General features: G+C 51.0%; 1 long non-coding RNA gene across 1 annotated transcript; it reads left to right on the top strand.

The window, feature by feature from the left end:
- Positions 1-21,603: 21,603 nt before the first annotated feature.
- Positions 21,604-24,150, top strand: LOC144455267 (uncharacterized). Its single transcript, XR_013483986.1, has 2 exons — positions 21,604-21,938; positions 23,348-24,150. It is a non-coding gene; the product is annotated as an uncharacterized LOC144455267 (long non-coding RNA).
- Positions 24,151-25,845: the final 1,695 nt, after the last annotated feature.

Raw genomic sequence — 25,845 nt, 5'->3', positions numbered from 1 at the left:
AGAGCTCACAGGGCTGCTCCAACATATCAGCCATATAAACAGGGGGCCCCAGTAGGCAAGAAAGCCACTCTATCCACCTCAAGTCCATCGCTCCCTGGGCCAAACTTCTTGTCTGTCAATACCAAGCCCTGACTGTAGTCAGGCCTCTTGGGGAGCTACAAATATTTATTAGCACTTTTCTGGGCCATGAATGACCTCTCCCCCAGGGTCCTGACCAAACTGGAGAAAGGGAAGGCCAAACCATTGCAGTGAAGGACCCTGGAGGCCCACCGGCCCTTCAGGACCAGAGAAGCACAGAAGGGGTCCCAAAGAAAACCTTGTCTAAAAACTAGAGGCCAGTGCTCCACTCCCCTCAGACCTGGGGTCAGAGGGTCTGGCTGTGCTCTGCATTTCCTGTGCGGACACATTAGGAGCAGGGAGCTGTACCCTCTGTGGGCCTCCCCTAGGTGGCCTCTGAGTCCCTGCAGGCTTAGCCCCTTAGGTTGAAAGGGGTGTTCAGGAAGATGGTGGGATAGCTGCTGAGCCTTCTCAGGGCTGCTCACCCACATCTGATGTCCGCCTGCCACCCAGTTCTCACCTGGGGCTTCAAGGAGCTCTAGCATGTACAGCGGCCACACCCCGGTAAAACTGTCATGGCAGACAGGCTAAACCAGGTTGAGGGTAAGCCATGGGTCACAAACTCACTGGTGAGCTAGGGGATGTCTGTCCCAAGCACGGGAAGACTTCCCTTGGTGGAAGGGGTGGATGAGGACAATTCGTTTCAGTGGCCATGATGGTGGCTGAAACAGGTACTGTGGAGCCCGTAGAGGTCCGTCAGACACAGAAGAAGCCAAGGTCATCCTCTGCGTCCATAGCTACAGCCATCTCCCCCACTTCTGCCCTGCCCCTGGACTGTGATGACTCAGGAAAGAGAGAGTGAGGCTGACTTTGTGAAGCTCTGCTTCACCTCAGTCCAATTCACACACAAGGCAAGACTTTGGGACTAAGGCATGGATCCTCTTCAGACAGCAAGGACAAACAACAACAGGGGGGCAGGGTGGTTCATTCATTCATTAATTCACCCATTCATTCCACTTCCTGTCCCCTTCTCCTCCCCAGACAGGGCAGGGCAGGACAAGCCTCAGTCCTCTGAGAGATTTGCCTGCAGTGAGAGTTATTCAGAGTAAGAACCGGCTTCACCTCCAGGGTCTCCTCTTAGCTCTGGCTGACAAGCCCCATCTTGGGGCTGCCTTGTCAGGCCCCCTCCAACTCCCCACTGCCCTGGGCTGTTTCAGTGACCTTTAGTCTCTGCTGAGCTCCGGGGGCTGGAACAGGACTTGTGTGGGTGGGTTTTGGTGTGAGAAGCCCAGGCACCCCTGCTTCTCAAACACACCTATCTGTTTGTGGGAGGTTTGGAACATCTATAAATCTTGGATCCATAAACCCAGCCTTCAGAGGGCTGGCCCAAGGTGCACAGGCTGAGCCTACATGGAGGCCAAACTTTGGCCCAATGGCCTACCCCAGAGTCCAGAAAGAAGTTCTGGGCTGGAGTGAGAGAAGGCCCTGGCAAGAGGGGGCTGCATGGCTCCACAAGGAGGGTAGAACCAGTTTTGTGGATCCTGCACCCAGAGATCCACCCTCCCCACTAGACCCTCAGGCCATTGTTAGATACATGTGGCAAAAAGTCTGTGTGTGTGTGTGTGTGTGTGTACGTGTGTGTGTCTGTGTGTCTCTGTGTCTGTGTGTGTCCACATGTGTGTGTCTTTGTGTGTGTCTGTCTGTGTGTGTCTGTGTGTGTGTACATGTGTGTGTGTGTGTGTGTGTGTGTGTGTCTGTCTGTGTGTGTGTGTGTGCATTTGGGAAGGGGATGCCTCTCAGGACATCAGCTCAGGATGCCGTCTCTGGGACAGCCTTTCACATTTCCGCCAGGCCAGCCTATCAATGCCTCACCTTCTCAATCTGCCCATCCCTGTGTGACAAGTAGAAAGCACCCTAGAAAGCTTGGCACTCACAATGTATGGCAGAATAATAAGGGGCATTCCCCCAATGCTGAGAGGATGAGAGGAAGTATACACTCAGCCCAGGGGGTGGGCAGGCACGTGCTGCACGCGCCTCCATCGCATCCACTGGAGTGAGCTTCCAAAGGGATGAGCTCACACAACTCCTCAAGACCAGAGTCACACTGTCGAGGCACTAGGGACCTCTACAAGAAGACACTTTCCCTGAGCTGTCCCTTCCCTGCTGGAAGAGAAGTCATCTCTGCAGAAACATCACACCCCCTGAGGTCCCTGGAACGCTAAGATCATCAGAGGTCCTGAGCCTTTGAAAGGAAAGGAAGGGAGGCTGTATAGGCCCCCTGGCCCAGCCCTGGCATGTCCATCCGCTAAAGGCCCAGAGATTCCAAAGGAAGTCAACACCCAAAAGCACAAACCAATGGGGAGGGAGGAAGAAAGACAGGCAGAGAGAAAGAAGGAAGGAAAGAGGGGAAAGAAAGGAAGAATGCAAGGAAGGAAGGAAGGAAGGAAGGAAGGAAGGAAGGAAGGAAGGAAGGAAAGAAGGAAGGAAGAGACAGAGAGAGAGAGAACAATTTCTTACTGCACTGATGACCCCCCCAATCTGGGCAATGTTTGTGGGGATCCGGGGAGGCTCCAAAGACTGGAAACAGCTGTTTTCACCTTCGGAGACTGGTGAAGTAGCCAACAGTTGTTTATTATTTTTTTTTTTGCATCAAAGTTGGTAGAAGGGCATTGTTTGCTAGAACAGCCCTTGGTTTCTGGCTCCCGCAGGACACCCCAGGGAGAAGGTTTCACTAGGGGCACATCTTTCCTGTCCTGTGCACCCTGCCAAGTGGCTCTTCTGTTTGGCCTCGTGAGGTCACGGTTTGATAGCTCCAGCTCACAGAGACCCTAGAGGGCATCGTTAGCCCCCCCCCCCATGAAGAAGGAGCAAAGGAATGAATGAGCGAGCTTTTATTAAACACTTTTTTGATCGTGTCATCTCAGACAGCAAGAATGTAACTACAAAGGCAGTGTCTGCCCTCAAGGAACTAACAGTCTGCTGAGGGAAGATGGAGCACATAAAGAGGATTGTCTAGGGAGAAGTGACAAAGCTGGCCTAGAGAGATGAAGAGACATACCCAGGGTCACACAATGGCTAAGTGATAAAGGCTGGATTTCAACTCAGGACCTCTGGCTCCAGTGAGTGAAGTCAGTCATGGAATCCCAGGATCTCAGAGCTGAAAGGTCACCCAAACCACACAGGAGCACTAATGGATGCTGCGCATCCTCTGGTCCCCCAGCCTTCGCCCGAAGACCTCCAGAGAGGAGGCAGGCTGGCGCAGACTGGAGGCCACTGCCAGGGGTGAGAAGCTCTTCTCAGGCACCCATTTTCCTTTGGCCTCAAAGCCCAAGCACGTGGGATGTACTAACGCTCTTGGTATCACTGCAGCCATCGGGATTCCGTAATTTGGAGGCCGGCAGCCTCTGCTAGGCAGGAGGCTCCTGCCTGTCTTCCTGTCCTCGGCCCAAATGTTCTCTCAAGCCAACTCTGCCAACTCTGGGGAAGCAGGTATTGTGGACAGAGCCCTGAGTGGGAGCCGGGAGCCCCAGACAAAGCTGAGCCCGGGAAGAAGGTGGTGGTGACGATCTCTGCCCTGAAGGGATCCGAGCTGGCCAGCCGGAGTCTGCATCACAGAAGGATGGATGAATCGCCAAGGATGAAGGAACGTTTGCTCCAGTACAAGAGGGGTGAGCGTGGAGAAGGCCCTGGATGGCCCCAGCTGCCCTTCTGGGGCCAGGGTGAGGATCAAAAGCTATGGGGTGGGCGTATAAACAACAACAATAGTAAATCCGTGCTGGTGCTTGAAGGTCAATGCAGAGCACAAAGGGGAGGAAAAGGAAAGGAGAGGCTACCTCGGGAGGGCTCTGAAGGGACAGGAAAGGGCCAGAGGGGAGGGGAGGGAGGCAGGGAAGCAGTCAGAGCTTGGCCTCCAGTCCCAGGACCTCCCTCCCGGGCACTGGGGATCCCAGGCATCGTGCAGGCCGCAGAGCGGCCCAGAGCGCTCCCTTTTCAGGCCCTCAGTCACCCTCTGCTCCCTCTCCTTCCTCACCACGGACAGGGCTGCTTGATCTTGCTAACACTGGTGTAGCCCGGAGAAGCTCAGCCCACGCTATCAGGGCTACTCGTGCCATTGTCCTTCCACATTCCCAGGCTGCCTAGCGGTTAGTGCTCTGAACTTGGAGTCAGGAAGGCCCGAGTCACTTACTAGCTGTGACTTCCTTACTTACATACCCTCTCCCAGCCTCAGTTTCCCCTCCTGTAAAATGGAAATGATAATAACAGTATCTACCTCCCAGGGTTGTGGTGAAGATCCAGTGAGCCGATATACATAAAGCTATTTACAAGCCTTAAATCACCATTTAAATGCGAGCTATCACTATTATTATTATTGCTCTGCTGTCCTTACAGTGCCCACCTGCTGTTTATTTGAACACCTCCAGTGACAGGGAGCTCACTCCCTAACTCCCAGAGCTCTCTTTGGGGTAGCTCTCCTTCAATTTGGCTCTTTGTAACTCCCCCCATTCCCCACCCCTGAGGCCGAGCAATCCCTGCCACACAGGACAGACAGGAAACTGAGGCAGACAGAGGCATAGTGGCTTTCCCAGGGTCACACAGCTAGTAAGTGTCTAAGGCTGGATTTGAACTCAGGCCAGCGCTCCATCCACAGCTGTCCACCCAGCCTCTCCATGCCATACCCCCCAATCTCTTCCGTGGATCCTTTGAAGTCTTGGGCATTAGATCTTCCATCCAGGTTCTCTTCCTCTGGACACTCTTTGGCTGACCAAGGTCCTTGCTGAACCATGACCCCTCAAAGGTGTCAGCTGGGTGCGGACTTGCTGTGGGATGAGGGCCAAGTCACTGTTTCCTCCCGGGTTGTTGGGAGGAAAGTATCTGTCCATTCTGAAGCCTGGAGGAATGAGACTCGCTGAGTGTTGTCCCTGGGCTCTGGGAGGGGAGGCGAGGACTTTGGGAAGCTCTTGTGTCCCCGCATGGCCCCTAGCCTAGGGCTGGGTACACAGAGTGTGCTAACACACTCACCGGGCCCTGGAGCTGGGCTCTGATGTGCCGTGGTCAGAGCTTTAATAAGCATTTACACTTTTCAAAAAGAGAGAACCACAGGGAACAGAGGTTGCCTCATCTGCCCTGTGGGTTTCCCCCTGGCCTAATGAGCTAGATTTCCTTTCCCAGGATTCATGGGGCTTCCCAAAAGTGAACAGAGCCTTGTCTTCTCTCCAAACCCGAGGCTGGGGCTGCTGCATGAGCCCTGAGCTGTGGAGGAAGGCCTAAGACTGGACTGGAAACAACTGCTGGAGTTTCCTCTTCCCCCAGCCCTTGGAGGCCCACTGAGGCTCTCCACCTCCCCTGGAGATGAAGCCACATAGGGAGGCAGGCACACAGCCCCCCTGGAGCTGGCAGGACCCTGAGGATCAGATAGCCAGGCCTCCTGGAGGACCTTGCAAGGTCTGCTGGTGAGAAACTGCCTTCACATGGGATGCCTGTGGCGGAGGCTGTGATCCTTCCATTGCTCAAAGTTCAGAAGTCAAGCCTAGAGAAGCCAGGCCTGCCCTCAGAGCCAGGAAGACCAGCTTTCCTGCCCGGCCTCTGACAAATACATTCTCTGTGGCCTGGACAAGGACCTTCACGTCTCAAGGCCCCAGGCAGCTCTCTATGAGAAGTTAAAGCCAGTTTGCTGGTCTGGGTTGGTAGAAGGAACTGTCACACTGGGAATGTTGTATCCCAGGAAATCATATGTCTGCCCCCCCTCAATGTTTACATACAGACACATGTAGATACAGCCAAGATCACAGAGCTGGCAGGAACTGCACCCACTCTGGTGGTCCCTGGAGGTAAGTGAGGGGTCCAAGGTCATGCAGTCAATATGTGGATTTGCCCATTTAAATACTGTAGACATTATAAAATATTTGGGAGTCTACCTCCCGAAACAAATCCAGGAACTCTATGAACACAATTACAAAACACTTTTCACACAAATAAAGTCAGATCTAAATAATTGGAAAAACATCAGCTGCTCATGGGTAGGCCAAGCTAATATAATAAAAATGACAATCCTACCTAAGCTAATTTACTTATTCAGTGCCATACCAATCAAACTACCAAAAAATTATTTTATAGAGTTAGAAAAAATAATAACAAGATTCATTTGGAAAAACAAAAGTCCAGAATATCAAAGGAACTAATGAAAAGAAATGCAGGGGAAGGTGGCCTAGCAATTCCAGATCTTAAATTGTATTACAAAGCAGCAATCATCAAAACTGCTTAGTACTGGCTAAGAAATAGGGAGGTGGATCAGTGGAATAGGTGAAATATGCAAGACACAGTAGTCAATGACTATAGTAATCTATTATTTGATAAACCCCAAAACCCCAGCTTCTGGGATAAGAACCCACTCTTTGAAAAAACTGCTGGGAAAACCAGAAAAGAGTATGGCAGAAACTAGGCATAGACCAAATCTCACACCATATACCAAAATAAAGTCAAAATGGGTTCACAACTTAGATATAAAGGCTGATACCATAAGTAAACTGGGAGAACAAGGAATAGTTTACCTATCAGATCTATGGAGAACAGAAGAATTCATGACCAAACAGGAGATAGAGAACATTATGAAAAGCAAAATGGATAATTTTGATTACATTAAATTGAAAAGTTTTTGCACCAAGGCAATTGCAACTAAGATTAGAAGGAAGTAGAAAATTGGGAAAGAATTTTTACAACCAGTCTCTCTGATAAAGGCCTCATTTCTAAAATATAGAGAATTAAGACAAATTTATAAGAACACAAGCCATTCCCCAATTGATAAATGGTCAAAGGATATGAACAGACAGTTCTCAGATGAAGAAATTAAAGCCATCTATAGTCATATGAAAAAATGCTCTAAATCGTTATTGATTAGAGAAATGCAAATCAAAACAACTCTGAGGTACCACATCACACCTATCAGATTGGCCAACATGACAAAACAGGAAAATGATAAATGTTGGAGAGATGTGGGAAAATTGGAACACTAATACATTGTTGGTGGAGTTGTGAAATGATCCAACCATTTTGGAGAACAATTTGGAACTATGCCCAAAGGGCTACAAAAATGTGCATACCCTTTGAGCCATCAATAGCACTTCTAGGGCTATATCCCAAAGAGATCAAACAAATGGGAAAAGGACCCACATGTACAAAAATATACATAGCAGCTCTTTTTGTGGTGGCAAAGAATTGGAAATTGAGAGGATGCCCATCCATTGGGGAATGGCTGAGCAAGTTGTGGTATATGAATGTAATGGAATACTATTGTGCTATAAGAAATGATGAACAGGCTGACTTCAGAAAAACCTGGAAAGACTTATATGGTCTGATGCTGAGTGAAGTGAGCAGAACCAAGAGGACTTTGTACACAATAACAGCCACGTTATGCAATGACTAAGATTGTTAAACTGAACCCTTCTCAGCATTACGAGGATCTAAGACATCTCCAGAGGCCTCGGGATGGAAAATGCTGTCCACATCCAAAGAAAGAACTAGGGAAGTCGAATTGCTATCACTTATTTTTACCTTCTGTTGAGTTTTGTTTCATCTTTCTGATGGTTCCTCCTATTGGTTTTAATTTTTACTTACAACTTCACTAATGTGAAAATGTGTTTAATAGCAATGTAAATGTAAAGCCTATATCAGATTGTGTGCCGTCTTGGGGAGGGTGGGGGGGAGTAAGGGGGAGAAAAATTTTCAACTCAAAAGCATATGGAAGTGATGGTTGATAAATCAAAATAAATTACTAAAATTTTTTTTAAAATGTGGATTTGAACCCAGGTTCTCTGATCCTAGAGGGAGAGAACCCTGTCATCCCATCAGAAGGGCACTGGACCAGGCATTGGGAGATCCAGGTTTGAGCCCAGACTCAGCTGCTGTGTGGACTGGCTGTGGGAGGTCACTGCTTCCTGACCCTGGCCTCCTGAGCAGCTGGGTCATGGGTTTTCCGAGGACCCTCACACAAAAGACACACAGGGGATCAGTCCATGGTGGAACTCAGGACAGAGATGCAGCCTCAGCCTCCAAGCCTGGAGACATTCAGAAAGGGATCTTTTACTGTGGGCCCAGTGAGAAGGTCGTGCTGTTTGGCAGAGGAGAGACTGAAGGCAGGTCCTTCCGACCCTCCGTTCTCTGTGTGGCTTAGAAGGGAGGGATTGGAGTCAAGTCAAGTCAGTGAGCACTAATTAAGTGAACCCTCTATGTGCCAGGCAGGGCAGCCAGGTGGCACAGTGGATAGAGTGCCAGCCCTGCAGTCAGGAGGGCCTGAGTTCAAATCCGGCCTTGGACAGTGTGTGACCCTAGGCAAGTCACTTCACCCCATTTGCCTCAGTTTCCTCATCTGTACAATGAGCTAGAGAAGGAAATGACAGACCACTCCAGTATCTTTGCCAGGAAAACCCCTAATGGGGTCCTGAAGAGTCAGATACAATTGAACAACAACGTAGTCACCTACAAAGTCACAGAGGGCTGTCATCCCGAGTGACACGAATTCTCCCACTGGAGTTTAATATCAGTTTCATGAAAAGGGGATAAGGTAAGTTCTCCCACAGCCCCGAACAACTCTGAGAATCTATTACTACCCATCTTTTAGGTCAGACTTTCTCATCTCTTTGTGGGCCTTCGTTTATTCATCTGTAGCTTACCTGCATAGACCCATTTTGCAGATGGAATACGTGAGGCCTGGAGAAAGGAATTGAGTTCCTGAGAGCTGGGACTGGTAGCTTAGTTTGCCCAGAGGCACCTGGGCTCTTCTCTACTCTTTCCAGCATCCATTGGCTCCACCCATTCAGAGAAGCCTGTGTGGCATTCTGGCCCAGCCCAGCAGGAGAGAGACAAGGTAAATAAGCTAATTAAGGGATGACTTTAATAATTATTTTGGCAGACAGATCCTTTGTTAATGACTTCCTCTGTTAAGGATTACACTGGATAAAAGGGCACCAGGGAAGCAGAGTCTGCCATGATCCTTTGAAGGATTGGAGCATGCCAGTGAATGTGAAGGGCCTTCCCATTTGGAAACAGCCTGAGCTGGAGAGCATGTGCAAGTCCTAGACCTGTGTCCCCCGTATAAGATTGGGAAGGTGCTAGACGTCAGTTCATCTGAAAGCATTCTGGGGGTACCAGTGGACCACCAAGTCATCATGAGGCAGCAGTATGGGACTGCTGTCAAGAACCTAAGGGCATGGAGGGAGTGGTCTGTGGGAGGCAGTGGTCCCTCTGTCCTCAGTCGTGGTCAGGCCTCTTCTAGAAGGCGCCTCAGTTGGTACACCTCAGCTTAGGAAAGGCATTGACAGTCAGAGTGTCCAGAGGAGAGCCACCAGGCTGGCTCAGGCCACCTGAAGGAAATGGGACTTGTAGCCTGGAGAAGAGAGTGGGGCACAGCCATGACAGCTGTCCTCCCATTTGTAGCGGTCCTATGGAGGAAGGACTCCCTGGAGGTGGCTTAGCAAAGGCTGGCCCACTTCTTATTTGTACAGGAACAGCAGATTCTGAAGCTGCACTGGGGTCTCAGACTGCGAAAGGGTTAATGGGTGGCCCTGGCCATCTTCACCACAATCTGCCCCCTCCGCAGCCCTCCTGGGACTTTAAGGCTGAAGGTCATTTTGGGGTAAGTAAAGGGAAGCTCTGCTGGGGTGGGCAGGGGCCTTCTCTGGCTCACTCCCTAGTGAACCCTGGCACCCCTACCCCCACCACCTCCAAGACCAAGGTCTCTGCTTGAAGGAGAGCTGAGATCAGGGTTGTCAGGCCAACCCTGGGGATTGGAGCCACCCACGGAAACTCTCCCAAAGGGCTCTTGAGGGATTAGTCCTCCTTGCTCTGGCTCTTTGACTCAATGCCCCCGTGGAATGCCATATGAAAAATTAATTAAAAATAGCCGGGCTCCTGGTACTTTAGAGGTGATGAAAAACTGGCCGGAGCCTGGGAATCCTGGGCGGTGGCTACAGGAGGGGATGGACTAGGGAGGCTGGCCTGGTGGGAGCGGAAGGACAGCTATTCAGCTGCGTTTGATTGAATGGGAATTAGGAAAAGGAATTAAAGACCAAGTTAATAAAATGGTGTGGGGGGGACGGGGTGGGGGGCAGCCGGGCCTGGCCCCAGCAGGAGGCAGGGTGGCGTGGGGGTGAGCCAACCCTGCGCTGCCGGCTGCTGGTGAAATGCTGGGAGCTCGGACAGAGCTGGGACAGAGCTGGGGTCACGGAACGCGCAGGCAGCGTCCAAACAGAGGGCTGGCGGGGGAAGCGGGGGGGTGCCACTTCTTCCTTTACAGAAAGGGAAACTGAGGCTTAGCATGAACCACCTGGCTCACAGTTAGCTCTTAGCAGCGGAGCCAAAAGGAGAAACCAGATGTGAGCTCCTGGTCTGGGCTCTTTCCTCCACAGTCGCCAAGACGGAGGCAGAGCGGCCGGAGGTGGTGAGAGTCTGGTCCGCTCTGCTCCCACTGGCTATGAGATCTCAAACTGCCCCTCTCCGGGCCTCAGTTTCCTCATCTGTCAAAGGCAGGGGTGGGGCGAGGTCACGTCTGAGGGCGCTTTCACTTCCAATAATCTAGAGTCTGCGGTCCTATGCGCCAGCGCTCCAATCAATGAATGAGCGTGACGCTAAGGCATCCCTTCGTGCCCGGCTCCGCGTTGGGTGCTGGGGATACTGACCCTCAAGCAGGTCCCTTCTCCCCGGGGAGAGCGCATCTCCGGAGGGACGTGTAGACCGAAGTCTGTACGACCTGAATACAAGGAGGCTTGGACGGGAGGGAGAGAGCAGGGGGGAAATCACGGCAGGCTTCCTGAAAGAGATGGTGCTTGAGCTGTATCTCAAAAGATGTGAGATTCTGTGAGGCAGAGGGGAGGAGGGACTGCATTCCAGGTATGATAGCCAGTGCAAAGGCTGGGATGTGGGAGATGAGGTGTTGTGTGCCAGGAACTGCAGGAAGGCAGTAGAAGGAGGGAGGGGGGCAAATCATGATGCTAGGAAGGAAGTTGGGGCCGGGCTGTAAAGGGCCTTGAATGCCAAACAAAAGAATTTGCATTTAATTCTAGAGACAATAAGGAGCTAGCTACTGGGGTTAATTGCAGAGGGAAGTGGCCAGGTTGGACCCTAAGGACATCTCTGGTGGCTGGGGGGAAGATGAATTAGACCGGGGAGAGATCTGAGGTAGAAGGCCATTAAATAGCCCAGGACAGAGGTGATGCGAGCAGGGCAAAGATGGATGGGAGCCGGCTCTTAGCTCCAGAGTTTGGTGTTCTATGTTCTAAGGGCCTCCCAGTGCTGACATTCTGTGTTCTAAGGGCCCTCCTAACTCTGACATTCTATGTTCTATGGGCCGTGCCAGCTCTGACATTCTGTGTTCTAAGGTCCCTCCCAGCTCTGACGTTCTGTGTTCTGTGCTCTAAGGGCCCTCCCAGCTCTGACATTCTGTGTTCTATGTTCTAAGGGCCTCCCAGTGCTGACATTCTGTGTTCCAAGGGCCCTCCTAACTCTGACATTCTATGTTCTATGGGCCGTGCCAGCTCTGACATTCTGTGTTCTAAGGTCCCTCCCAGCTCTGACGTTCTGTGTTCTGTGCTCTAAGGGCCCTCCCAGCTCTGACATTCTGTGTTCTATGTTCTAAGGGCCTCCCAGTGCTGACATTCTATGTTCTAAGGGCCCTCCTAACTCTGACATTCTATGTTCTATGGGCCGTGCCAGCTCTGACATTCTGTGTTCTAAGGTCCCTCCCAGCTCTGACGTTCTGTGTTCTGTGCTCTAAGGGCTCTCCCAGCTCTGACGTTCTGTGTTCTATGTTCTAAGGGCCTCCCAGTGCTGACATTCTGTGTTCTAAGGGCCCTCCTAACTCTGACATTCTATGTTCTATGGGCTGTGCCAGCTCTGACATTCTGTGTTCTAAGGGCCCTCCCAACTCTGACATTCGTGTTCTATGTTCTAAGGGCCTCCAGCTCTGACATTCTGTGTTCTAAGGGCCCTCCTAACTCTGACATTCTATGTTCTATGGGCTGTGCCAGCTCTGACATTCTGTGCTCTAAGGGCCCTCCCAACTCTGATGTTCTGTGTTCTATGTTCTAAGGGCCTCCCAGTGCTGACATTTTGCGTTCTAAGGGCCTCCCAGTGCTGATGTTCTATGTTCTATGGGCCCTCCCAGCTCTGACATTCTGTGTTCTGTGCTCTAAGGGCCCTCCCAGCTCTGATGTTCTGTGTTCTATGTTCTAAGGGCCCTCCCAGCTCTAATGTTCTGTGAATCTCTCAAGCAGCACCCTGCCTTTCACCCTGATGCCCATGGAGCACATCGGAAGGAAAGTGGATGCCCCCGGTCTACAAGAGCTGCTCCTCCCCCCTGGCAAGACTCCTAGGTTGCCACACTTGGTCATTTGCTAGGACACACGGCCTCCAGCCCTTAGCTGCTGCTGGGCTTGCCAGGCAGGAAATGTGGACAGGACAGCCCAGAGCTTTGCCCCGAGCCTTTGCTGGCTGTGACCCGAATCCCCCTGGTCGGCCACATCGTGCAGGGCCCTGCATGCTTCTCAGCATTTCCCAGAAACACACCAAGAGGCCGAAGAGCCAAGCAGCTCTGCTGAAAGAGAAGGCGTCCTCACCGGGTCTGGGGGCCTCTTCTGGGCAGGGGCTGATGGGAGGAGGAGAGGATGGAAGGAGCCCGGCTTCCAGTGGCTGCCCCTGCTGGCTTACACCCCAAGGCCCCTCTGCAGGGGCGTGATGCTCACTAACAGCCAGGAGGTCATCCGCCTTCTTGCTCCCTCTCGGTCCCATGGCCCAGTCCAGCTGAAGGCGAGCTTACATGAAGGCAAGGGTTTGCCGGCACGGACCTGGCCAAGTAAGCCACCTTGTTCTTCCCACTCCTTTCTTCCTTTTTCCTCACATTTTATTTGTGCCTTTTGGTTTCTCTACCACAATCATCTCCTGAGACATCCCACTACCCAGAAAAGGAACCAACAGACACTGTATGCCGCATTCCGCTCCCATAGCCCCCTCCCTCTGTCCAAGTAAATTCCATGATCTCTTCTGCAGGACCAATGACTGGTCACTGTAGCTGGCCTCTGTTCAGCTGCTGTTCAGTTTCATCTAGGATTCCGGTCCTGTGGCTGCTTTCCTCCCTCTGCATCCGTTCACACGAGGCCTCCCAGGCTTCTCTAAAGCCTCCGCACCAGCGCTTCTCACTGCACAGTTGCCCCTCTCTGCGTGCGTGCGCCGTACTCACTTTGTTCCCAATGTTTTGCTTCCGTGAAAGGTGGCTCTGGATACTTTGGCAAAGCGAGTCATCTTCTGCTGATTCTTCCTGATATTCTTTGGGAAGGAGCCTTTGAAGCAATCCCCTGGATCACACGGCTGTCTCGTCCCCCTCTGACTAAAGACCACTCACCAGGGCTGGCCTCTCCCCTCTCGGCCCTTTCTGTCCAGTGAGAGGCCACAATGGAGAGCGCTAGCCTTTGTGAGATGGATGGGGATTATATTTGACCTCCACGCTTCTCTTCTGCATCCATAAAATGGGCTTTATCATGCGAGAGACACTGAAGAGACCAATAATAAAATGCTTGGTGAGCCAAGAGCTGGGAGGGGTCTCCTGGGCCAGCTAGATGAACCCCCTCACTCCCCACCCCCACATTTTAGAACTGGAAAAACCAAGGCCCACAAAGATGAGTGAATCACCCAAGGAAGTGTCAGAGGGGTGATTTGAACCCGGGTCCTCTGGCTCAAGAGCCAGAGTCCTATCTTTTTGCTCTTATGACTGAGATGTCAGGGGCTGTTCATTCTGTTCCATTATGAGAAGCTAGGTGGGAGCGAGGCTGGAGCATGAGGAAGAGGGGTGGAGGGGCCAGAGAGAAGGCCTTGAAGAGACACCCCATCTCCCCCCAGCCACATCTCTCCTCTGTGTACCTGCTCCTCCCGTCAGCCCTTTGGCGTGTTCAGAGATACCAGGGGGACCACAAGAAGGCCCAGCCCTGGCCTCTCCTGCTTCCTGAAGGATCTCCCTGTCTACACAGACAGTCGGTCCACAGTTTAATTACCTTCTCCAGCTTGCCCTCATTCTTCCCCAGACAACAGGCTAGGGTCTGATGGGGTGTATTCGCTCTTCCAAATCATATTGGGGGGAGGGCAGGTCCTTCCTAGAGCTTTGAAATGTCACCTTCTTAGAAAAGAGTGTCGCTTTTAAAGAGATGATGCTTAGGAGTGGTGTCCGTGGGAGGGCCAGGTGCATCTAGGAGCAAATAGCAGGTCGTAGGACTTCCGCCTGCATGAGTTTGGGGGGTCATTGAGTCCACCTTCCTCTTTTAGCCAAAGAGGAAACTGAGGCACAGAGGAGTGATCTACTTGTGACCACACCTCTAGGAAACACTAGAGATGGGATTCAAATCCAGGTGCCCATTTCCCACCATGCTAGCCTGCCTCTCTGAACCTCTGGATCTTCTTCTGGAAAATGAGGATAATAAACTTCCCACTCTCCACCTCCCAGTGGTCTGGGGAAGAAGAGTGTTCTGTAAACCATAAAGGCTCACACAAATGGGGCTCTAGGAGATCAGGGGGAATGTTGGATTTTCCCTGCTAGTGAAAGGAGCAGCAAAAAACAAAACCCAACAGACCTGAATAATCTGCCCCATTATTTCTTTGTGGCTTGGGAATGAATACAGTCACCTTCTTCAACCTTAAGAGTCAGACAGTGGGCGGAGCCAAGATGGCGGCATGAAAGCAGTGACTTGCTTGAGCTCTTCCCCAAACCCCTCCAAATACCCATTAAAAAAATGTCTCTAAACAAATTCTAAAGCAGCAGAACCCACAAAAAGACAGGGCAAAACAAATTTCCAGCCCAAGACAGCCTGGATGGTTGATCAGGAAGGCTTATCACGCTGGGCTGGGAGAGGAGCACAGTGCGGCATGGCCGCACAGGCCACAGCGAACCTGGAGCAGGCCTCCGAGGACTGAATCACGGGCAGCTGTGGCGGCTTCCAGACTCCTTAATCCACCAACGCCAAAGACAACTTAGAAGGTCAGGGGGAAAAGTCCGCTTTTGCGGTGAGAGAAGAGCTAGGTCAGAGCCAGTTCCAGAGCGTAGAGCACAGAGCTCAGAGCATGGGTGCTGGGGCGGTGGCTGTGTCCTCAGCTTCCAGCCCGCAGACTGAGGGGGAATCCAGTGGCTGATCAGAGGGGGATTGCAGGGATCTCTTTGCCGGTGCTGAGGCAGGAATCTCTTGCTTTGCCCATGCTTGGATCTGGGTCACAGTTCTGGGTGGAGGTCCTGGGGTGAGGAGGAGTGCTGGCACGGTGGAGCTTGTAGTGGAGGCGAAGGGGAAACCCTCCTCACAGTTCCAAGAGAGAAAAGACTGCTTGTGGCCGTCACTAAAGACCAGAGACAGGCAGGAAAAGAGTAAACACCTCCCCTTATCACACCATCTTGGAAGAACTGAAAATTTACAGGTCCCTACAAGTATCTCTGAAAACAGCTGTACAAACCCCCCGAAGCTTGGGACAGTACATTCTCCACATTGGAAGCAGACTTTTACCTTAACAAAGAGTTTAAAACTTAAGTAATTGGCTAGGATCATGAGCAAACCTCAAAAAGAGTCAGACTATATTATCTTACTTTGGTGACAAAGAAGATCAAAACATACAACCAGAAGAAGACAACAAAGTCAAAGCTCCCACATCCAAAGCCCCCAAGAAAAATATGAATCAGTCCCAGGCCTTGGAAGAGCTCAAAAGAGATTTTGAGAAGCAAGTAAGAAGTAGAGGAAAAACTGGGAAGAGAAATGAAGTGATGCAAGAAAATCATGAAAAACAAGTCAACAGCTTGCTAAAGGAGACCCAAAAAATACTGAAGAAAATAACACCTTAAAAAATAGCCTAACCCAAATGGCAAAAGAGGTCCAAAAAGCCAATGAGGAGAAGAATGCCCTAAAAAGAAAAATTGGCCAAATGGAAAAGGAAGTCCAAAAGCTTACTGAAGAAAATACTTCCTTAAAAATTAGAATAGAGCAATTGGAAGATAGTGACTTTATGAGAAATCAAGACACAGTAAACAAATCCAAAAGAATGAAAAATTAGAAAACAATGTGAAATATCTCATTGGAAAAACAACTGACCTGGAAAATAGATCCAGGAGAGAGAATTTAAAAATTATTGGACTATCTGAAAGCCATGATCAAAAAAAGAACCTAGACATCATCTTTCAAGAAATTATCAAGGAAAACTGCCCTGATATAGAAACCAGAGGGCAAAATAGAAATTGAAAGAATCCACGATCTCTCCTGAAAGAGATCCCCAAAGGAAAACTCCTAGGAATATTGTAGCCAAATTCCAGAGTTCCCAGGTCAAGGAGAAAACATTGCAAGCAGCCAGAAAGAAACAATTCAAGTACTGTGGAAACACAATCAGGATAACACAAGATTTAGCAGCTTCTACATTAAGGGACCGCAGGGCATGGAATATAATATTCCAGAGGGCAAAGGAGATAGGATTACAACCAAGAATCACCTACCCAGCGAAACTGAGTATAATCCTTCAGGGGAAAAAATGGTCATTCAGTGAAATAGAGGACTTTCAAGCATTCTTGATGAAAGACAGAGCTGAATGAAATTTGACTTTCAATACAGGACTCAAGTGGAACATGAAGAGGTAAACAGGAAAGAGAAATCATAAGAGACTTATTAAGATTGAGCTGTTTACATTCCTGCATGGAAAGATGATATTTATAACTCATGAGACCTTTGTCAGTATTAGGGTAGATGGAGGAAAAAAATTATATGTATGTATATGTAGATAGATAGATAGAGGGCACAGGGTGAGCTGAAGATTAAGGGGTCATATCTGGAGGACAAAATTAAGGGGTGAGAGAGGATTATATTAGGAGAAGGAGAAAGGGAGAGGTAGAATGGGGTACATTATCTTGCACAAAACAAACAAGAAAAGGTTCTTACAGTGGAGGGGAAATGGGGGAAGGTGAGAGGAAATGAGGGAATCTTATTCTCATAGGATTTGGCTTATGGAGGGAATAACATACACACTCAATTGGGTATGCAAATCTGTCTTATCCTACAGGAAAATAGGGGAGGAAGGGGACAAGAGAGCAGGGGGATGATAGAGAGAAGGGCAGATTGGGAAAGAGGGTAATCAGAAGCAAATACTTCTGAGGAGGGACAGGGTCAAAAGAGAGAATAGAATAAATGGGGGGCAGGATAGGATTAAGCGAAATAGAGTTAGTTTTTCACAACATGTCTACTATGAAAGTGTTTTGCATAACTGCACATGTATGGCCTGTATTGACTTGCTTGCCTTTTCAATGAGGGTGGGTGGGGTGGGAGGAAGGGAGAAAATTTGGAACCCAAAGTTTTAAAAACACATGTTTAAAAAAAATGTTTTCACATGCAACTGGGAAATAAGAAGTGCAGGAAATGAGGTACAGAAATCTATCTTGCCCTACAGGAAAATAGAAGGGGAAGGTAATAAGAGAAGGGCAGGGAGAGATAGAAGGGAGGGCAGACTAGGGGAAGGAGTATTCAGAATGCATGCCATCTTGGGGTGGGGGGAGGGGCAAGATGGGGTGAAAATATGGAATTCAAAATCTTGTGGTAAAAATAAATAAATTTACATACAATAAAAAGAGTCAGCTGGCACCAAGTAGCTGGGTGGTGTAGGGGATAGAGCCCTGGCCTGAGTTCTGGAGTTCTTATTAGCCGTGTGACCTTGGACAAGTCACTAAGCCTCCATTTCTTCATCTCTAAAATGGGGATAATAATAGTACCTATTTCCCAGGGTTGTTGCAAAGATAAAATCAGATAATATTTGGAAAGTGCTTTGTAAACCTTAAAAGTGCAGCACAAATGCTGTCTATTACAACAAGAATAATTGTTATTATTTGGGGCCAAAGGTTCTGGATTGAAATCCCAGCTTTGTTACTTAGCTTCTGGAGGAGGCTGCACCAGGTGATCTCTAAGCCTGCCCCGCCCAAGCTCTAAAGCCATGATTGTCTAAGACCAACCCTGGGATCCCAGGACGGTCACTGCCCCCTGTCCAAGTCCTCTCTAGTCACAGACTCCTTGTTCTGGATGACCAGCGTCATCTCCCCATCCGTGGGCAAAATGGCCTCAACGGAGCTGCTCACTGCCTATCTCTGTCTCTCTCTGTTTTCTAGTTCTCTGTCTCTGTCTGTCTCTGCCTCACTTCTCTCTGTCTCTACTCTGTCTCCTCTGTGTGTGTGTGTTTCTCTGTCTCTGTCTTTCTCTCTCTGTCTCTCTGTCTCTCTCTGTCTATCTGTCTCCCACTCTGTCTGTCTCTGTTTCTCTCCACTCTCTGTCTCTCTCTCTGTCTGTCTCTCTCTTCTCTGTCTCTGACTCTCCCTGTCTCTCTTTGTCTCTCTTTGTGTATCTGTCTGTCTCTCTCTGTCTCTCTGTCTCTTGTCTCTCTGCATATCTCTGTCTCTATCTCTGTCTGTTCAGCACACTCTCTAACCAGCTAAGATAAGACACCTCTTTGAAGTCTGTGCTCCTCATGGTACTAGACAGGTAATCCAGCCGCCTCAGGAAGTCTAGGCCACAGTTTGGGATGAGATGTGAAGAATTATCCTCCCTCCAATTAGATGAGTGGGGGGAGGGAAACAGGCAAATAGTAGGAAAACCTAATGTCATGCGCCCCACTGGGCTCAGCCCAAGAGAGCAGGACGTTCCCCCTCACTGTAAAATGGAGGGTGAATGAGACAGCCTGTAAGGTCCCTCCAGCTCCAAGTCTGCGATTAAATTAGCTCTGATTGTCAGTGAAGAGAGTCAGAGCCAGGCCTGGGCTGCCCAGGGAGGCTGCTTGGGTCGCAATCTTGGTTAGAGGTGCTTTGGGGGAATTTGGGGTGAGGAAGAGAAAAAGGGAAGTCATTGGTTTTCTGCAAACATGACCTGACACCCCACTCCCCACCTCCGTGCCTTTGCCTGGGCTGCCCCCCTTCCTCAACTGCTCTCCCTTCTCACCTATGCCTGCTAAAATCCCAGGTTTCCTTCAAGGCTCTGCTCAAGGACCACGTGACCCTTTCCCGGTGCCCCAGCTGCTGGTCCCCGTCCCATGCTACATGTTGTTGTCCTTTGTTTTTTTTTTTGGGGGGGGTGTTGGTAGGCAATGGGGTTAAGTGACTTGCCCAGGGTCACACAGCTTGTCCTTTGTTTTCGCAGAGGACCGAAGTGACCTCGCTGCGCTAGAGTCAAGTTTCAGTGCGTCCGCCTGTGGCTGAGCAGATCAGCACGAGCTCGGAAAGCTCGCAAAGAGTCCGCGTGAACCTTTGGGACGGATTCTCTAAGTCTCCAGCGGCTTCCATTCTGCTCTGCTCATAGCACACAGCACCTTCCCTGATGAGGGCACGCCGCGCTAAGCGTCCTACGCCAGCGTCTCCCACATTGCACGTTCGATTCCAAAGTTCTTCACAGAGACCTGGAGAGTGTCCTTGTGTCACCTCTTCTGGCTGCCATGTGAGGGCTCGCCCTGTGTGAGTTCTCCATAAAAAAGTCTTTTTGGCAAGCCCACGTTTGCATTCGAATAAAATCTGAAACCCTGCTTCATGCTGCTTGCACTTAGGATGGCCCCCGCCTCAGAACACACGCCCTTGAGGACTGGGATGCTCTCACGTTTGTCTGTCTGGACCAGACGCCCTCCCAGCTCCCTCCCAGCTCTGAAGCTGTCTGGACTCCTGGTTCCAGCCTCCTGGACCCGGGAAAGTAAACCTGATCCCGGCTCCCCAGGCTAGCCCTGGGAGGCGGCTGCTGCGTTCTGAATCCCTCTCCTCCCCAGGCCAAGCATCCCCTGTCTTTGCAGGGGGTCCTCATCTGGCCTGATGTGGATGTCCTCCGTGTGGCCCCCAGAACTGAACAAGAGGCCTCAGACGGGGTCTGACCAGGAACGGGGACAGAGGGACTGACTGCCCCCCATTCAGTGTTTGAAAGACACAGAGATGAAAGGGGCCTCTGAGATCCTCTGGGTCAATGGTGTGCAAACGTTTTGGTCTCAGAACCCTTTGCTTAAAATTAGGGAGGACCCCCCCCCCAAGAGCTTTCGTTTAATGGATTCAATGATCTCTGCCTCAGTTTCCTGGTCTTTGCAGTGAATGGGAGTGACAGTACCTACCTCCCAGACTTTTGTGAGAACCCAGTGAGATAATGATTATAAAGCTCTTTGCAAACCTTAAAATGCCATATAAATGCAGCTTATGGTTATGTTTTCTGAATCAGGAATTAGAATGCCTTAGGATTATTATGGAAATGGTTTTGACTTCATGGACCCCTGGGAGAGTCTTGAGGACTCTGGGGGTCCCCAGACCACACTTTGAGAACCCAGGTCTAGTCTTACCCCCACCTGATGTGTGGCAGGGGAGGCGAGGTCCCTGGTCAAGTGGGAAGCAGAGTTGCCCCCAACCTCACCTTTTCAGTCCCCATCCGTGTCCTACTTACTAGTCAGTTGCCTGCAAGCCTTTTTGGGGCAGAAACATTGGATGGTTCCCCGCCTAGAAGGGTGGCCTGGGGCGCTGAGAGCTTCAGTCACTTGCCCTTTGAAGCTGGCCTTGAAGCTAACCAGGTCTTCCTGACTCTATTACCACACTGCATGGTGGCAAACAGTAGGTGCTTAAATAATGCTTGTTGAATAAATAAACGAATTAGGGTTAGTCTACCACAGCACCTAGGCACGTAGTAGGCATGTTGATAAATGCATTAGAGTTGAGAGGCCCTTGAAAACCGGCTCGATGTGGTGCTTACCTTTGGTGGTGGCCCTTTGAGGAACCCCCTCCTACAAGTTCGTCAGAGCACGTCCATGATGTCATGGGGAAGAGCCCAGGGGATCTGGCATTGCTCCTCACCCCCCGCCCCCCCACCCACGCCAACATCCCTTGGTCATGGCAGACATTGGATCAGGGCTCATGTGGCCCTGAACATTCCTCAGAGTCGGGGCTAAGACTCTCGGGCTCCTTGTGCCCTCCCGGCTCCCAGAGCTCTGCCTCTGGCCTCTCCCTGACTTCACAAATCCAATAGAGAGAAGGGTCGTTCCAGCTGCCCTTGAAACACAGCTGTCTGCACTCACAATGCCCTGACTGTTAGGTAAGTCCTTGCCAGGGCAGCCCAGCAGAGCCTGCCCACCCCGCGCCCGGCCTCCCCGGCTCACTCAGGGGCCCAGCAGGCAGCTGTCAATCTGGATGGCACGGAAGCCTCCAACACAGCTTTAGGGCCCCCAACAAAGCTCGGCTTCCCACGGGGGGGATGTCAGCCCAACCTGGCCCAGCTCCTTGGGCAGCCTCTTCCCCTTCAGGCTGGCGGATGGGAGGGCTGGCACCCCAGGGGAACAGGGCTCTGGCCTCCCTCACCCTCGATGGACACTGGGCACTAGAGCCTTCAGAAGGAGCTCTCAAATCCTCACCTTGGCCCAGAGCCATGATTGTATTCATGGACGGGTGGTGATTCTGATGGCTGCTTGTAATCTGGCATGTACTGTATCTAAGTCTCTTTCATTGGGAATGTTCCCCTTTGTCCAGCAGCTCCAATGCCCTCCAAAGTCCTACGGGAGCCTGAATATCGCCCTTTGTCTTTTTGCATGGCTGGAGAGATCTGGAAACCGGGAAGGAAGTGAGCCGGGGGTCAGGCCAGCCATGGGGTACAACCCGGATGTTTTCACTAGCTCGGCTAGAAGAAGGATTTCACCTCCTTGGCACAGCCCCAGCCCCTTAGCCTGGCAGCTCCGGGGCCGTGCCCACCTGCCTCCAGGGAAGAGGGACGTGGCCCCTGTGACGGGGGCAGAACAGCACCAGAGCGTCATTCAGACAGAGGAACAAAGCTCCTTTTAATACACGTGGGCACTAACCACTCTGCAGAAGGATACAAGGCAGCTGGAGGGGAATGAAGGTGAGTCCCAGTCCCAGGATCTCAATTTGGAATCCCCCGCTCTGGGCCTCAGTTTCCTCATCTGTAAAACTCTAAGGTCCCCCCTCCCAGTCCTAAATCCTCACATTATCTTGGCCTATCAGAAAGCATATTCCAAGCAGCATCAGAGGATTCGAACCCCAGACTTATCACTTACTCATTTCTCCCATGCAAGCCTGTGTAAATTGAGGCCTTGCTGGTCTCTGAGGTCCATCCCCTCCTCCTTGATGTGTAGGATCTGTTCAGCTCTCGTCAGGCACTGGACGATAACTTGTCTCACAAAGGAGGGGGAAGGAAGCAGCTGAGCAAAGTCCCAAGCCTCTCTGAAATCCTCTCATTCTCTGCCTCTGGCAAATGGATCAGATCGGAGAACGGAACATCCAAAACAGCATGACTGACTCATTCTCCACGTGGCAGAGACCGGATGAGGTCCCCAGGGTCTCTCCTGGCTTTTCCCATATGATCCCTTCCTCCCTTCGGCAGAGGTGAGGGGCAGCAGGTATGGAATGTTGTATACCTGCTTGTCACATCAACTTGCTTTACTTGACTGTTTTTCTTTGCCACAAGGGAGGCCTTAATGGGGCAAGGGTTCAAGTTATATCATGAAAAGGCTGTGATAGAAACAATTTAAAGGGCATCAACAAAATCATAAAATATTTAGCTGACATTAGCATGATTGGCCTAGGAGGCCATGGGGAAGGGTTGGAAATCTCCCCCCATACACCCAACTTTCCAAAATGGAGCAAACTCTAGTGAAAGGGAGGCCTTCAGAGAGAAAGCCTGGAGGAATGTTATCAACACCCTCTTTGGGGAAACTAAGCCAGCCCCCAGAGAGGGTGGGAGCCTGTGGCGGGGGAGCAGAGCCGTCCCCTGCTCAGGTTGGGCTCAGCAGAGGCAAAGGCAGGCAGGCGGGTTTTCTGAATCAAATTCCTTCAATAATGCCCTAATTACACATTGGGAAAAACAATTAGGCTGAACCCATGCTTTCTGTGTTTCCCCAGGCCAGGCTGGTTTAATAACTTAATTAAATAAACAGAATTATAATTATAATGTGAATATTTCCTTTCCATAATGCCTCGGCATCCTGCTCTCCTGGAATGAGACGAAGGCAGGTCTCCTCTGCTGGGGCTGCACCCACGAGGGGGGCCGGCCAAGGCCGCCCCCGGAGGGCAAAGCCAGGCCCAGCTGGCCAGAAAGCGAAGGGGAAAAGCGAGCCTCCAGCACACGGGTTTGGGGATCCCAACGCTGTCCACCATCCCGAGTGTTTATAATGGGAGGGAAACCACAAGAAATATATGGTTCTCCAACGAATAATCGCAGATTTCCTTCCTCAAATGCTTTGCCTTTGACAGTTTACTCTGAAAACATTCTCTACTTCATTTTATTTTAAGCCGGAAAAATGTTGCTGAGCGAAGGAAGCCTGTCAAGGAGATGACCAAGAAATCCCCGGAAAGCCCCGGGGCGCCTGGGGAGGGCGGTGGATGGAGGAGTGGGGCCCCCTGGGCGATGCGGGACAGGGGCCGTCTGCAATCCGGGCGTCCTTCTCGTCCTTCCTACAGAGTGCCCGGTCCTGGGCCCTCGCCATGCTGACGGGCGCTGCCACTGGGCGCTGCCACCTTCCTCGGGCGGCCTTCTTGATGAGCTTCCGAGCCCTGGAGCCTTGCCCCAGAAGGACTTGGGGCCTGGGGGCCGAAGGGCGCGAGTCCAGAAGGGGCTCGGCCAGGCACTTCAGCCACGGACACGCCCTATGCTGAATCCTAGAGCAGCTGGAGGCTCACAAGGCAGCGTCCACGCTTCCTGCAGGACCAGAGGTTGGACCGGGGCCAGAAGGAAGTCACAGCGCTTTATCCATCACCGGCTGGTATATGTTGACTGCTTACAGGTTGGCTGGGCATTTCCTCATCTTTTTTTTGTTTTGGTTTGGTTTTTTGCTAGGCAATGGGGTTAAGTGACTTGCCCAGGGTCACACAGCTAGTAAGTGTCTGAGGCCAGATTTGAATTCAAGTCCTCCTGACTCCAGGGCCGGTGCTCTACCCGATGCGCCACCTAGCTGCCTCCATTTTCTCATCTTACACGTAGAATGTAAGCTCCAGGAGGGCAGGGACTGTTTCTTATTTTCCTTTTTGTATTCCTGGCACCTAATCCAGTATCTGGCGTAAGGTCGGTGCTTAATAAATACATCCTCATTCTTGAATTGCATTTTTCTGTCTAAATCACAACCAAAAGGCCCCCACTGACAAATCAACTTCTGATCCCCCTGCCTGCTTCCCTAGGCCCAAATAAAGAGGCTGAGGACTTGGGTTTGAATCCTGTGTCTGCTCCATGACTTGACCAAGGTCACCAGAGTCACAAATAGCAGAACTGGGATTCCAACTCTTTCCTCCAGAATTCAAACCCGGGGGCGGCACTTAACTTCCTAATCCATGTTCTTCAGACCCTTCTTGCATAGCAAAGGAATCTCACCTTTGGCAAATGTAAAAGCCGTTGGCGGAACAGTTGGGGTAGAGGGGAGAGGCAAAGAAGGGGAGAATGAAACCGAAAGGCTTGCAGGAGCTTGTGAAGGAAATGCCGGTCAACAGAGCCCTCTGTGGGATGCTCCGATTGCCCGGGAGGGCCTGATTCTGGGTGGAGTGGGCCCCTGGCTCTCCTGGGCTTGGTCAGCGATGAGATGAACAAGCTAGAAAGGCAGGGAAGGCAGGCTTTACTATGGAGCGGCCTCATCGCCAGCACAGCCGTAACGACATGACTATTTGGTTATCAAGCCGTCCGGAGCTCGATGTCCACGTCAGTAAACAGGGCCCCACTGGTGAAACCACAGGTTGTTCATGGAAATAACCTGTCTCTCGGCCTCTGTGCTACTGCCCTCAGTATGTACCAAGACCACCCTTCCATCCCGTCCACTGCCCAAGTGGAGAGCATAGCATGAGTCCCAGATTGGCAGACACAGTGGGTCCAGTTCTTCTCGTAGACGTGTTTTCTCCTCTCTTCTCACATAGGTCTTCACCATCTCTCTGCTGGAATATGGCAGCTGGTTCCCCGTTGGTGCCCCAGATTTCAGGCAGATTAGAGACAACCAAGTGCCATGGTGGGTAGAGAACTGGGCCAGGAGTTAGGAAGAGCTGAGTTCAACTCTGGCCTCAGGCATTTACTAGCTCTGTGGCCCTGGACAAATCACCTAAGTGCTGCTTGCCTCAGTGTCCTCATCTGTAAAATGAGGGTCGTAATAGCACCTTACGCAGTTGTGAGGATTAAGTGAGACAATGATTATAAAGCACTTCACATAGTGCCTGGCACATAGTAAGCGCTTTATAAATGTTACATATGATAAGTGCCCTCAAGGACCTTGCATTCAACTGGAGGGAAGGGGAGGGGGAGGGCAGCACAGAAACAGAAGAGCCCGTTCCTGAGGGTGTGAGGAGGAGGGACAGATAACAAAGGGTATCAGGAAGAGCCTTTGTTGAAGGATGCCTTCGAGAAGGCAGCTGGGGCTCCCACCTGGGCCCTTGTCCCAGGGCAGGCCAGGTGGCTGCAGGGAGGTGGGAGGAAGGAGAGTGCATGCCTGGCATCCCTGATGTCAAAGACAGCTCGATAATTCAGAGAAGGGAAGGGAGATCACAGGTTTTCACTGCGATTCCCATGCCCTGGTCAAGCTGGAAGCAGCAGTGGCCACATTTTTCCAGCCAGGACACACAAACGCCCAGAGGGGACCTGTCAGATGACCCTCACTCCAGCCGTCCCCTTGGCCAGCAGACCCTCAAGGCACAGAACCGTCCTGTACAAACAAATCAGGCCAAAGTCACATGGACACAATGATAAAAGCAGGCAGGCAGGCATCCTCCTGGGCAGAGGAAACAGCTCTTCCCTCCTGGTCATGTCAGCAGGAAGGCAG

This window comes from Phascolarctos cinereus, unplaced genomic scaffold (assembly GCF_003287225.1).
Source record: "Phascolarctos cinereus isolate Bilbo 61053 unplaced genomic scaffold, phaCin_HiC Scaffold_9;HRSCAF=440, whole genome shotgun sequence".
Lineage (NCBI taxonomy): Eukaryota > Metazoa > Chordata > Mammalia > Diprotodontia > Phascolarctidae > Phascolarctos > Phascolarctos cinereus.
Note: the sequence above shows the minus strand (reverse complement) of the source record. Positions and strands in the feature narration are given on the sequence as shown.